The 13,637-nt window shown below is 35.1% G+C and overlaps 1 protein-coding gene and 1 long non-coding RNA gene across 3 annotated transcripts in view; both read left to right on the plus strand.

Annotated features, from left to right (window-relative positions):
• Positions 1–13,637, plus strand: part of NDUFAF2 (NADH:ubiquinone oxidoreductase complex assembly factor 2) — a 197,579-nt gene that overhangs the window by 8,149 nt on the left and 175,793 nt on the right. The gene's annotated exons all lie outside the window — the stretch shown is intronic.
• The window catches only part of LOC114678794 (uncharacterized), a 97,413-nt gene continuing 90,956 nt past the window's right edge, over positions 7,181–13,637 (plus strand). The window contains exon 1 of the long non-coding RNA XR_013418358.1: positions 7,181–7,242. This is a non-coding gene — a long non-coding RNA (uncharacterized LOC114678794). The remainder of the gene's footprint in view (positions 7,243–13,637) is intronic.

Raw genomic sequence — 13,637 nt, forward strand, 5'->3', positions numbered from 1 at the left:
GCTTTAAAGCATTTCTTTCATCAGTGTTTTATAGTTTTCAGTGTATAAGTCTTTCACTTCCTTAGTGTATTCCTAAGTATTTGACTTTTTTGATGTTATTGTAAGTAGGTTGTTTTCTTAATTTCCTTTTCAGATAATTTGTTGATAGTAGACATGCAATAGATTTTTGTATGTTGACTTTGTTTTTTTTTGAGACAGAATCTCTCTCTGTCACCCAGGCTAGAGGACACTGACGCGATCTCAGCTCACTGCAACCTCTGCCCCCCTTGCCTAAGTGATCCTCCTAAGTACTGGGACTACAGATATGTGCCACTATGCCCAGCTAATTTTTGTATTTTTTGTAGAGATGCGGTTTCACCATGTTGCCCAGGCTGGTTTTGAACTCCTGGGCTCAAGTGATCCACCTGCCTCGGCCTCCCGAAGTGTTGGTATTATAGGCATGAGCCACCATGCCTGGCCTCTATATTGACTTTGTATCCTGCAACTTTGCAGAATTCATTCATTAGTCTGAACAGCTTTTTTTGCATGTGGAATCTTTGGGGCTTTCTATATGTAAGGTCGTCATCTGTGGCTTCTTCCTCTCTAATTTGGATGCCATTTATTTGTTTTTCTTGCCTACTTGCTCTTGCTAGGACTTCTGTTTTTGAATAGGAGTGGTGAGAGTAGGCATCCTTGTCTCATTACTAACCTTAGAGGAAAAGCTTTCAGTTTTTCACTCTTGAATATAATGTTAACTGTGGATTTGTCATATATGGCCTTCATTATGTTGAGGTGCATCCCTTCTATACCTGACACTAATTTTTATCATGAAAAAATTGAATTTTGTTGAATGCTTTTCCTGCATCTATTGAGATGGTCATACAGTTTTTGTGCTTCATTTTGTTAACGTGGTACATCACATTGATTTGCATAAGTTATCTCAATTTTTTTTAGTGTTACTTATACATTTATAAAAGTTGTGAGCCAAGAAAAATTTATGCTGAGGTTTTTATGAAAACATTTTCTGCCAAACTTTATTTTCTATACTTTATATATTTCTATGTGGGTATATTTAGACACACATATATTTGGATTATCAGTGTGCCAAACATTATAATATCATTTCCTGAATTTTATATTTTATGTTTTTTAGTTAAAAAGAAAATGCTGGCTTTTGAATATGAAGTTCTCAAACACTTTTGAGAAACCAGATCAAAAGATGTATTAACCAAACTTTAAAGCTGATAATTTAAAATTGAGGTTTGCTAATCAGAAATAGAATTTTGCTTATAACTGAAGGGTGTTTTATACCTTTTGCGCTTCGTTTTTAAGAATATTAGTTGGATTTTACCTTTTGGTTTAACTTGAGAATCACTGTTTTATTTATTTTTAATGATTGAATTAAAATATTTCAAACATGAGAAGTAGAGAGAATGAGAAAGCAAACCTCCACATACCTAAAACTTACTTTTTACAGTTATACTTGTGGTTAAATATCATATTCTTCCTAACCCCCAGTTATCTTTCCTATATTATTTTGAAGCAGGTAAAAAGCATCTTGTCAATTTACCTATAAACATTCCAGTATGTATCTTTTAAACACAAGCACTCCTGTTTTTAAATGTAACAATAACATCATCATCATATATAGAAATAAAAAAATCCCTTAATATCATCAGATATCCAGCCATTCACATTTTCTTGGTTGTTTTATAATGTTATAATGTTCTGTTTATTAGCTGATCTGTTTACTTTTTTTTTTTTTTTTTACAGTTTAAGTCTCTATAGAGTCTCCCTTTATCTTTTTAAAAACTGTTTTTCTGATTCCTGATGACTCTCCTTAGATGTCTTTTGCAGTATAGCCCTTAATTTACTTGAAATTAGCTGTCTGTACCCAGACAGACCCCAGTGAATATTACAGGCCAGTAGCTCCTCATAGTGCTGTGGTAGAATTACTTTAGTAGAACTGTACTCAATAAAGGGCTCCTTCACTTTCAGCCCCTGCTAGTGGGAAGCTTAAGACTGTCAGTATTAGGTGAAAGTTTTAGTTGCCTATGAGAAATAGGGAATGGGCTCATTGGGACACTCACCACATGTTATTGTTTGGGTTTGTTCTTTTGGTGTTTTCTTTCTTTCTTTCTTTCTTTTTTTTAAAAAAAACCTGTATTTTGTGTATAACCTGCATTAGTGATAGTCAGGACTCCCTGTAGTAGCACTGGTGGCATTTTTGAATTTTTTTGGGCTTGACTGTTAACGTTTGCCACTTGCTCTTAGCCTTGCTCCTCTAATTTTGGGGTTTTCTCAGGACCTATTTTTGGAAAACTATATTGATTCTTTCTCGGCAGGCCTGTTCAGTTGTGCTGCTTCACAGGCCAGTCAGCACTGCTAAGTTTGCTTTTCATCTCATCCTATGTCATTTGTTAATTTTCTCATGTGACAGATAGTTATTGACTACTTATCTAAGCAAAACATCTGTTTTATGTATTTCAGACCTTTTGGCCTTAGTTTCTGACCTTTTAATGGTACCTTTGTTTTCTAGCATAGCTGTATCTCCTCTCATATATTCTTTAATAAATTCAGTTGGGTTTTGGGAGATAAAGGAAGTAAACATGATTTGTGGGCTATTTTAATCTGAAGTTTTAATATTTAATTTGTAACAAATTGAAAACACAATTTTTTCATTCATTTTGTTCTCAGCTTCTTATAAGCTTCCAATCTTTTTAGTAATACTTAAAGTAATGATGGCTATTATTTGTTGGGTGCTAACTCTGATTATTTCACATTTTTATACCAACCATGTAACCAGGGATTATTATCCTCATTTTAAATATGAAGTGATTGTTACGTTTCTGAATACTTAAATGTACTTTATATGCGTGTGCCTGGATATAAAGTAGATGCTGAAAAAGCAGCTATTCAATGAATTGAGATGTTTATGGACCTAGAGGCATAAAAACAAAAACAAAACAAAATATAAGAAAACCACAGAAAATGGTTTTTCTGTTAACTAGTTTTACAAAATCTTAAGACAGATGCTTAAGATAATACTTTTCTTTTTATTATGATAAATTGGCCAAATTATTCTTTAGGGACTGAAATATTGTCATTAGAAATAAGAGTATCTTTTCATAGTGTCATAACACCTCTAATGTGGTTCAGGTTTGGACTTGGTTTAGTCAGTAAATATAGTTTCATTGCCAGCCTCAAACTTGAGACACCCAGTCTTATTTTTTCCTTTTAGGATAAGTATATCAAAACCTATGTTATCCACTGTTACATGTAATTGTAGTCCTGCATTGTTTTAAATTATCTCACCTCAACATATTTATATTTAGGATTTAAATATGCTAAAAATTATAATGAATTAGTATGCAATTAAGTAGTTATTAAGGATCAAAAGAAATGAAATGGTCAGAATTACAAGTAAAGTCTCTGATTTTAGTAGCTATTGGAAGATCATCATATATTGCTCTTTTCAATGTGATATTTTCTCTTTAACATTTGGAAAATTATGAAGACATTTCAGATTTTTCCAGTAGATGGCAGTGAATAATTTAAAAAATTATAGATTCACTGTTAAATTTTTCTGGAATTGATTTGAAGGCATAATCATTTCTCTGAAATAAATGGATGTATTTTTTCTTCCAAATAAGCCCTGCACTACTGTTTTATAAACTAACTTTTAAGAAAAAGATTTTTAAATGATAATATAGATCATTCCTAATCAGTATGACAATTTTGAAGAATTGATAAAAAAAATTAAAAATCAAACATTTAATTTTTTTCAATAGTAAGTAACATACTTTCTTTAGTTATCAGAGATCCAGAGGTCACATGATGTAATCATCACCATGGGCTTCATCAGATTGATAGAATATCCTAAAATGTTTTGATTTTAGCAAAAACGTGCCTTCGGTTTAGTGATATCTATAAAAAGTTGAACTTACTTTAAAATACTTTGTTGAATATAAAATAATAATTTAAAAGTTTTTATACAAGTTGTTGTCTCAGGGTTGTTTGAAGGTTACATTTTTAATTTTCTGATCTTCATTTTGAAATTTCATGTCTTATGTTTTCTTCTGAGACTATTTCAAACACTTCCTGAATTCCCTTAGTTCGTGTGTATATGTGTTCATGCACTTAGACACTTAATTGTATTTTGTTGAAGGGGAAAAAAACCCCTTTTCCCTAACTTACACAAATAGTACCACATCTGTGTCACACTTTCAAACAGAGAAAAACAGGAAGATGAAATGTGTTCACAGTCGTACCTGTCAGTTCTTTATGCTTTATGCTTACCAAGTTAAGCAACCTTAATCTTGAATTCTAGTTTTCCCTGCCATAGAAATATGAAGCGTTTTAACAGAAATGGAACTAATAATGGATGAGTGACTAAGCTAGGTTATGTTTCTAAGTGAGGTTGAAAATATTTCATGTAAGAGAAAAAGGGTTACTTGTCTCCTTTTGTTTTGAGGGTTTTATAATTCCTTTATATTAAGAATAGTAGTGTCAATTATAACAATAATGAGAATTAGTATTTCTTAAATACTGTGTATAGGCACTATTCCTAGCATTTGTTATGATTCACTGTATTTGTTGAAGAATATAATAAATGAGGGAAAATAGTGTGTCTAGTGTTGATTGGTTAATATCAGATAGCTATGAAACTCACTTTGCATTCTTTTCGTGTAAAACCCAGTTTATCTGCATCAGTGTAAATCACATGAAGCTATTACTTTTCATTTTTCCCCACTTTTCAAAGTACTACTCAGTCCAGCAGTTCCTTTCTGTTGCTGTTTGAAGACTCTGTGTGAGTTACTCTGCAAGAGTTATAAAAGTGAGTTGACGAGGTTGTTTTTGAGATTTTTCAGTTGAATCGGGTTTGGTAGAGATAGTATCTTCAGAACTATATGTCAGACTTCACTGTTTGATTGTTTGAATAAATTTCCATTCTTATAAAATGAATTGGAAATGTACCTGATTTTTTTAAAAATTAGGTTTGTTATTTTTACACTTAAAAGGCTGTTTTTTGCTTTTATTTTTATTTCCTTTTAGGTGACTGGTGCCTCCATCTTGTGGTCCAACTGACAAACTGCATCCTTTGCTAGAGATTGTTTACACTTTTTTCCCCCTCAGCTGAATAAATGACAGAAGATTATTTTCTGTTTTATTTATTAAAAATATAACTCTGATTAAACACACATCACCCTCAAAGAGGACAGAAGGTGCTCAGAAGGGACCACCTAAAGCAACCTGTTCAAGGATGAAGTCTTGTAAAATAAATTATTATTGTTGATGGTAGTGGTGATGGATGATGATGGCGGTGGTGGTGGTAGTGGTGGTGAATGAGAGAGAGGGTGAAGTGAAGTTCGATTTGCTCTTTATGTTGAGAAATGAAACCTAAAGTCTTCAGCCAAATTTACTATATAACTTGGCCAGGCATGGTGGTTCACGCCTGTAATCCTAGCACTTTGGGAGGCCAAGAGGGGGTGCATCATCTGAGGTCAGGAGTTCAAGATCAGCCAGGCCAACATGGTGAAACCCTGTCTCTATTAAAAATCCAAAAATTAGGCCTGGTGAGGTGACTCACTCCTGTAATCCCAGCACTTTGGGAGGCTGAGGTGGGCGGATCACGAGGTCGGGAGATCGAGACCATCCTGGCTAACACGGTGAAACCCCGTCTCTACTAAAAGTACAAAAAATTAGCTGGGCATGGTGGTGGGCACCTGTAGTCCCAGCTACTCGGGAGGCTGAGGCAGGAGAAGGGCGTGAACCTGGGAGGCGGAGCTTGCAGTGAGCTGAGATTGTGCCACTGTACTCCAGCCTGGGTGACAGAGTGAGACTGCGTCTCAAAAATTAAAAAAATAAAAAAATTAGCCAGGCATGGTGGCACATGCCAGTAATCCCAGCTACTCAGGAGGATGAGGCAGGAGAATCGCTTGAACCCAGGAGGTAGAGGTTGCAGTGAGCTGAGATTGCGCCACAGCACTCTACCCTGGGTGACAGAAGGAGACTCTGTCTCAAAAAAAAAAAATTTACTATGTAACTACAACCTTAGCTAATTATTAGAATTAAGAATGAATCAATGTCTGTGGTCCTAGTTACTCAGGAAGCTGAGGTAGCAGGATCACTTCAGCTCAGGAGTTTGAGGTTACAGTTAACTATGGTAGCATCACTGCACTCCAGCCTGAGTGACAGACCAAGACTCTTTCTCTAAAAAAAAAAATCTTAAAAAAGAGTGAATTAAGTACTATTTTTTCCTCCAGCTTTATTGACATTTAATTTATACGTACAAATTGTGTATATTTTTATTGTTGAGTATGCTTGAACACAATAAATATATGTATACATTGATATATATACACTTCGTGATTACCACAATCAAGCTTAGGCAACATATCCTTCACCTCACATAGTTATCTTGTATTTTTTTGTGGTGAACAAGTACTGATTTTTTTAACATAGGTTTTCCGACAGAACTATGATAGCACAATATGACATTCTTCATTTCACATTTGTCTCCATGAAATTAACAGAAGTGTCATTTTTTGCAAAAGTTGAAAGCATCATCAAATTTTCTAAAGATTAATCAATGATTAATACTCTATTCACTGTCCTTTAAATATCTTTCATGTTCCAATTCTTATTGGTCTAACTACCTTGGCCACCTTTTCAATTAGAAAGTAATTTTCTCATGATGCTGTATTATTTTCATAGACTTCATGAAACTTTATCTCTTCTGAGATTTGCAATTTTACTTTGCATTCACCTTGTGCTACATTTATAAACATTAGAAAATTGTATGGTGGCTCATGCCTGTAATCCCAGCACTTTGGGAGGCCGAGGTGGGCGGATCACGAGGTCAGGAGATCAAGACCATCCTGGTTAACACAGTGAAACCCCATCTCTACTAAAAAAATAGAAAAAATTAACCAGGCGTGGTGGCACACATCTGTAGTCCCAGCTACTCAGGAGTCTGAGGCAGGAGAATCGCTTGAACCCTGGAGGCAGAGGTTGCAGTGAGCCAAGATCATGCTACTGCACTCCAGCCTAGTAATAAAGTGACACTCCATCTTAAAAAAAAAAAATTGGAGAGATTGACTTATAAACAAAGTGATTGTCTTTCTCTTTTTTTTTTTTGACAGAGTCCTGCTCTGTAGCCCAGGCTGGACTGCAGTAGCACAATCTCGGCTCACTGCAACCTCCACCTCCCAGGTTCAAGCGATTCTCCTGCCTCAGCTTCCCAAGCAGTTGGAACTACAGGTGCGTGCCACCATGCCTGGCTAATTTTTGTATTTTTAGGAGGCAGGGTTTCACCATGTTGGTGAGGCTGGTCTCAAACTCCTGACCTCGTGATCCACCTGCCTCTGCCTCCCAAAGTGCTGGGATTGCAGGTGTGAGCCACTGTGCCCAGCCAAGATTGTCTTTTAAAGATGAGGTAGAGATTCTAATATTGAGTAGATGTCTAAATATCCCCTAATATAAGTTGCATAGTGAAGATTTTTATTCACATTGAAACTATTGTTTTCCTACATATACTAGGAACTTCAGTTACTCTGTTAATGAGTACACAGTCAGTGAGGAATTCATGGATGTAAATAACTCTGCAACTTGCCTTCCCCTCACTGGCAAGATTTTTGAAAAGGGAGTCAACCTACTGACTTCATCCCTCATCTAGAATTCATCTTTCCCTAAGTGTAATTGTACTGCAATCATCTTTCCGTAAGTGTAATTGTACTGCATTTCCCATTTGGATTATAGGCGATTGCTTGTATAGCTAGGTCCCTGACTCTGTGTTCTTCTGGACATTTTCTAGATTGTAGCAGGTGTTCAGCAAAACTTGTTCATCCATTTGACTGATATTTATTGTATAGCTACTGTGGGCCAGGCACAGCCCTAAGCATTTGAGATACTATATCAGTAAACAGAATACTGAAAAATCTGTGCTTTTACTGAGCTTACATTGTAGCTGAAGGAGTCAGATGGTTTTAAAAACTGTCATAGTTGTTACAGTGTGGTGAGTGTCAAGAGAAAGGAAAAACTAGGTTAGAGTTGAGATCAGAAGTGTGGCGATAGAGCGTGGGTTGAAATCTTAAATGCAATGGTTAGGGTAGATTCATTGAGAAGGTGATATTTGAACAGAGACTTGAAGGGAGTGAGGAAGTTAGCTAAGTGGATATCTGGAGCAAGAGCACACCAATCAGAGGGAATAGCAGTATACATTTTACTTTCACTGTGAATAAAATGGGGAATTATTCCATGATTTTTAGCAAAGGAGTTACATAATCTAATTTATGATTTTAAAAGGATTGCTGAATTTTTTTTAAAATTGAGAATAGAATGTAGCAGGCACAGATTGAAGCAGGAAGATCATTTAAGAGACTTTTTCGATGTTGTTTTTGTTTTAACTCTTCAACAATTTTAGACTTACAGAAAAGTTGCAAGAATAATACAAAGAATTCTCACATACTTTCCCCAAATCAACCAGATGTTACTGTTATACCACATTTGGTTCATCTTTCCAATTTTTAAGATTTATTTTTTAAATTAACAAATAAGATGTATGTATTTATGATGTACAGCATAATGTTTTGATATATGCATATATTGTGGAATGGCTAACTCAAGCTAATTAATGTATGTATTACCTCATAATTATTTTTTTGTGGTGAGAACACTTAAAATCTCTCTTAGCACTTACCAAGTATACAACACTTTGTTTTTTCTTTTTTTTGGGGGGAGACAGAGTCTTACTCTGTCACCCAGGCTGGAATGCAGTAGTGCCATCTTGGCTCACTGCAACCTCTGCCTCCCGGGTTCAGGCGATTCTCCTGCCTCAGCCTCCTAAGTAGTTGGGATTGCAGGCGTGCACCACCATGTCTGGCTAATTTTTGTGTTCTTTGGTAGAGACAGGGTTTCACCATGTTGGTCAGGCTGGTCTTGAACTCCTGACCTCAAGTGATCTGCCTGCCTTGGCCTCCCAAAGTGCTGGGATTACAGGTGTGAACTACCACACCCAACCACGTAACGTTAACTACCGTTACCATGTTGGACAATGGAACTGTTGAACTTACTCCATTCTGTCAAAAAATGTTCATATCCTTTGACCAACATTTCCCCGATACCTACCACCCACCAGACTCTGGTAACACCTCCTGTTCCTGCCCTTTTTTGACCCAGGTGCCTTACCATTTTCAGATGACTTTCATTAACTAAATCCTTTGTCACATATTTTTTGTCGTTCTTCATGTTGTGGATGTTGCTATGTCTGAGAATAGTTTAATGCAGTACTAGGAAGAGGTTCCCAAACCTGGCCAATTATCAGAATTTCCCCAAATACACTAACGTAATTAGAATCTCCCTGGGTTTTTCTGATTTTTCAACTAGGTCTACGAACAACTGACATGACAGATATAGAAGACAGAAAAATTGTACTGACCTGAGCCAATACCTAAAGTAAATGGTTTCAAATCTGACTTGACATAGCTGAGAACATAATTTTCCTCCAACTTTATTAAGGTATAATTGACAAAAATTGTGTATATATTTACGGTGTACAACGTGATGTTTTGATATATGTATACATTGTGAAATGATTAAATCAAGCTAATGAATATATCCACACCTCACAGACTTATTTTTTTGTGGTGAAAACACTTAAGATCTACCTTCTTAGCAATTTTCAAGTATATAATACATTACTATTAGATATAGTCACCATGCTGTACAATAGATCTCTTGAACTTATTCATCCTGTTTAAGTCAAACTTTGTACTCTTTGACCAGTGTATCCCCATTTCCCCACCCCTAGCCCCTGGCAACCACCATTCTACCATTTGTTCCTATGAGTTCAGCTTTTTAAAGATTCCACATGCAAGTGAAATCATGTGGTATATTTGTCTTTTTGTGCCCGTCTTATTTCACTTAGCGTAGTATCTTCCAGGTTCATCCATGTTGTCATAAATGGCAGATTTCCTTCTTTTTAAATGTTTAATAGAGTTTCATTGTGTCTATATACCACATTTTCCTTATCTGTTCATCTGTCAATAGACACTTAAGTTAATTCCTTATCTTGATTATTCTAAATAATGCTACAGTGAACATGGGAGTGTAGATAACTCTTTGGCATACCGATTTCATTTCCTATGGATATATACCCAGTAGTGGGATTGCTAGATCATATGGTAGTTCTATTTTTAGTTTTTTGAGAAATCTCCATATGGTTTTTCCATAATGGCTATACTAATTTACATTCCCACCAAGAGTGTGCAAGGTTTTCCTTTTCTCTTCATTGTCGACAACACTTGTTACCTTTTGTCTTTTTGATACTAACCATTTGAATATGTGCGAAGGTATCTCTTGTTGTGGTTTTAATTTGCATTTTCCTGATGATTATTGATATTGAGTATTTTCTTCATATGCCTGATGGCCATTTATATGTCTTCTTTTGAGAAGTGTCTTTTTAGATCTTTTACCCAATTATGAATTGGTTATTAGTTTTTTTTTCTGTTGAATTAAGTTCCTTATATGTTTTGGATATTAAACCTTTATCCAGTGTACAGTTTGGAGATACTTTCTTCCATTCTGAAGGTTGTGTCTTTACTCTGTTGATTATTTTGTTGTGCTGAAGCTTTTTAATTAGAGGTAATCCCACTTGTTTATTTTTGCTTTTCTTGCCTGTGTTTTTGGGGTCATAGCCAACAAATTATTGCCAAGGCCAAAAAGCGTTCCCCTCTGTTTTCTTCTAGTTTTACAGTACAAACGCTGTGTTTAAGTCTTTAATCTATTTCAAGTTGATTTTTGAATATGGTGTGAGATGAGGGTCTAATTTCATTCTTTTGCATGTGGATATCCAGTTTTCCAAGCATCATTTATTGAAGAGACTTTCCTTTTCCCATCTGTGTTCTTGGCATCTTTTTAAAAATCTATTGATGGTAAGTGCATGGCTTTATTTCTGGACATTCTATTCTGTCCCAATGGTCTTTGTACTAATACGATGTTGTTTAGCTACTTTAGCCTTATAGTAGATTTGGAAATCAAGTAGTGTGGTGCCCCAGCCTTGTTCTTTCTGCTCAAGATTGCTTTGGCTATTTAGAGTCTTTGGTGGCTTCATTGAAATTTTAGGATTGTTTTTCACTATTTCTGTAAAAAATGTTATTGGAATTTTGATAGGGATTGCACTGAATCTGTAGATTGCATAGGGTAGTATGAATATTTAGCCAATATTAATTCTACCAATACATGAAACAGAATATCTTTCCATTTAGTTGTGTACACTGCAGTTTCTTTTGTCAGTGTTTTATGGTCTTCAGTGTATGGATTTTTCACCTCCTTGGTGAAATTTATTCCTAAATATTGTATTAATATTATTTTGTAGCTATAGTAAATGGAATTGATTTTTTTATTCTTTTATTGGATAGTTTATCAGTGTATAGAAACACTACTGATTTTTTGTGTCTTGATTTTTGTACCCTGCAACTTCACTAAATTTATTAGTAACAGTTTTTTGGTGGTTTTTAGAATTTTTTTTTTTTTTTTTTTTGAGACGGAGTCTCGCGCTGTCGCCCGGGCTGGAGTGCAGTGGCCGGATCTCAGCTCACTGCAAGCTCCGCCTCCTGGGTTTGCGCCATTCTCCTGCCTCAGCCTCCCGAGTAGCTGGGACTACAGGCGCCCGCCACCTCGCCCGGCTAGTTTTTTGTATTTTTTAGTGGAGACGGGGTTTCACTGTGTTAGCCAAGATGGTCTCGATCTCCTGACCTCATGATCCATCCGTCTCGGCCTCCCAAAGTGCTGGGATTACAGGCTTGAGCCACCGCGCCCAGCCGGTTTTTAGAATTTTTTTAAAGAATATAACATCTTGTTGTCTGTTAACAGATACAGTGTAACATCTTCCTTTCTGATTCAGATGTCTTTTATTTATTTTTCTTGCTTAATTGCTCTTGCTAGTATTTCTGGTACTATGTTGAATAGAAGTGGTGAGAGTGAGCATCCTTGTCTTGTTTCAGATCTTAGAGAAAGAGCTTTCAACTTTTTACTATTGAGTATGTTAACTATGTTTATCATATATGGCCTTTATTGCATTGAGATATATTCCTTTTATATCTAATTTATTGAAATTTTTTTTTTTAATCATGAAAGAGTGTTGAATTTTGTTGAATGCCTTTTCTACATCTATTGAGATGATCATAGGGTTTTTGTCCTTCATTCTGTTATTAGAGTTTATCACATTTATTGGTGTGCATTGGTGAACCATTCTTGCATTCCAGGGATAAGTCTCACTTGATCATGGTGAATGATATTTTTAAGGTGCCCTTGAATTATGTTTGCTAATATTTTGTTTAGGGATTTTGCATCTGTGCTCATCAGGAATATTGGCATATAATTTTCTTTTTTCTTAGTGTCCTTTTCTGGCCTTGGTATCTAGTAATGTTGGCATTATGAAATGAGCTTGGACGTTTCCCTTCTCTTCAATTGTTTTGGAAGAGTTTGAGAAGGATTGGTGTTAGGTCTTCTTTAAATGTTTGGTAGAATTCAGCAGTAAAGCCATCAGGTTATGGGCTTTCCTTTAGTGAGAGACTTTATTACTGATCCAGTCTCCTTATTTGTTACTGGTCTGTTCAGATTTTATATTTTTTCATGATTAAGTTCTGTTAATTGTATGTTTCTAGGAATTTATATATTTATTCTAGGTTATACAATTTGTTGGGAAATAAGTGTTCATAGTAGTCTTTTATGATCTTTTGTATTTCGTTCTGTAGTATCTGTTGTTGCTTCCCCTTTCATTTCTGATATTATTTATTTGTATCTTCTCTCCTTTTTCTCAGTCTATCTAAAGGTTTGACCATTTTTAAAAACTCTTTTAGAAAACCAATTTCTTAGTTTCACTGATCGTATCTATTGGATTTCTAGTCTCCATTTCCTTTTTATCTGCTCTGATATTTGTTATTTCTTTTCTTCTGCTAACTTTGGGCTAAAAATTTAGCCCAAACTAAGTAGTTTGTTCTTTTCTACTTCCTGAGGCATAGTGTTAGATTGCATATTTGAGATTTTTTTTAAAGTAAGTGTTTATTGCCTTAAATTTTCATCATAGAACTACTTTTGTTACATGCTGTATGTTTTGGTATGTTATGTTTCCATTTTGGTTTTTTGAAAAATTTTTTTATTTAAAAATATTTTTAGTTTTTAATTTTTGTGGGTACATAGTAAATGTATATATTTATAGGTTACATGAGATATTTTGATATAGCTATGCAATGAATAATAATCAAATGAGGGTAAATGGGGTATTAATCACCTCAAGCATTCATCCTCTGTTTTGTGAACAATTATACTCTTCTAGTTATTTTAAAATGTAAAATTAATTTATTTTTGACAGTTGTCACCCTGTTGTTCTATCAAATACTAAGTCTTATTCATTCTTTCTATTTTTTTATACCACTTAACCATCTCCACTTCCCCACGACCCCTCTACTACCCTCCCTAGCCTCTGGTAACCATCCTTTTCTGCTCTCTATCTTCATGAATTCAGTTGTTTTAATTTTTAGCTCCCACAAATAAGTGAGAACATGTGAAATTTGTCTTTCTTGTGCTGGGCTTATTCCACTTTACATAATGACCTCTGGGCCCATTCATATTGTTGCAAATGACAGGATTGCATT

Source organism: Macaca mulatta, chromosome 6 (assembly GCF_049350105.2).
Source record: "Macaca mulatta isolate MMU2019108-1 chromosome 6, T2T-MMU8v2.0, whole genome shotgun sequence".
Lineage (NCBI taxonomy): Eukaryota > Metazoa > Chordata > Mammalia > Primates > Cercopithecidae > Macaca > Macaca mulatta.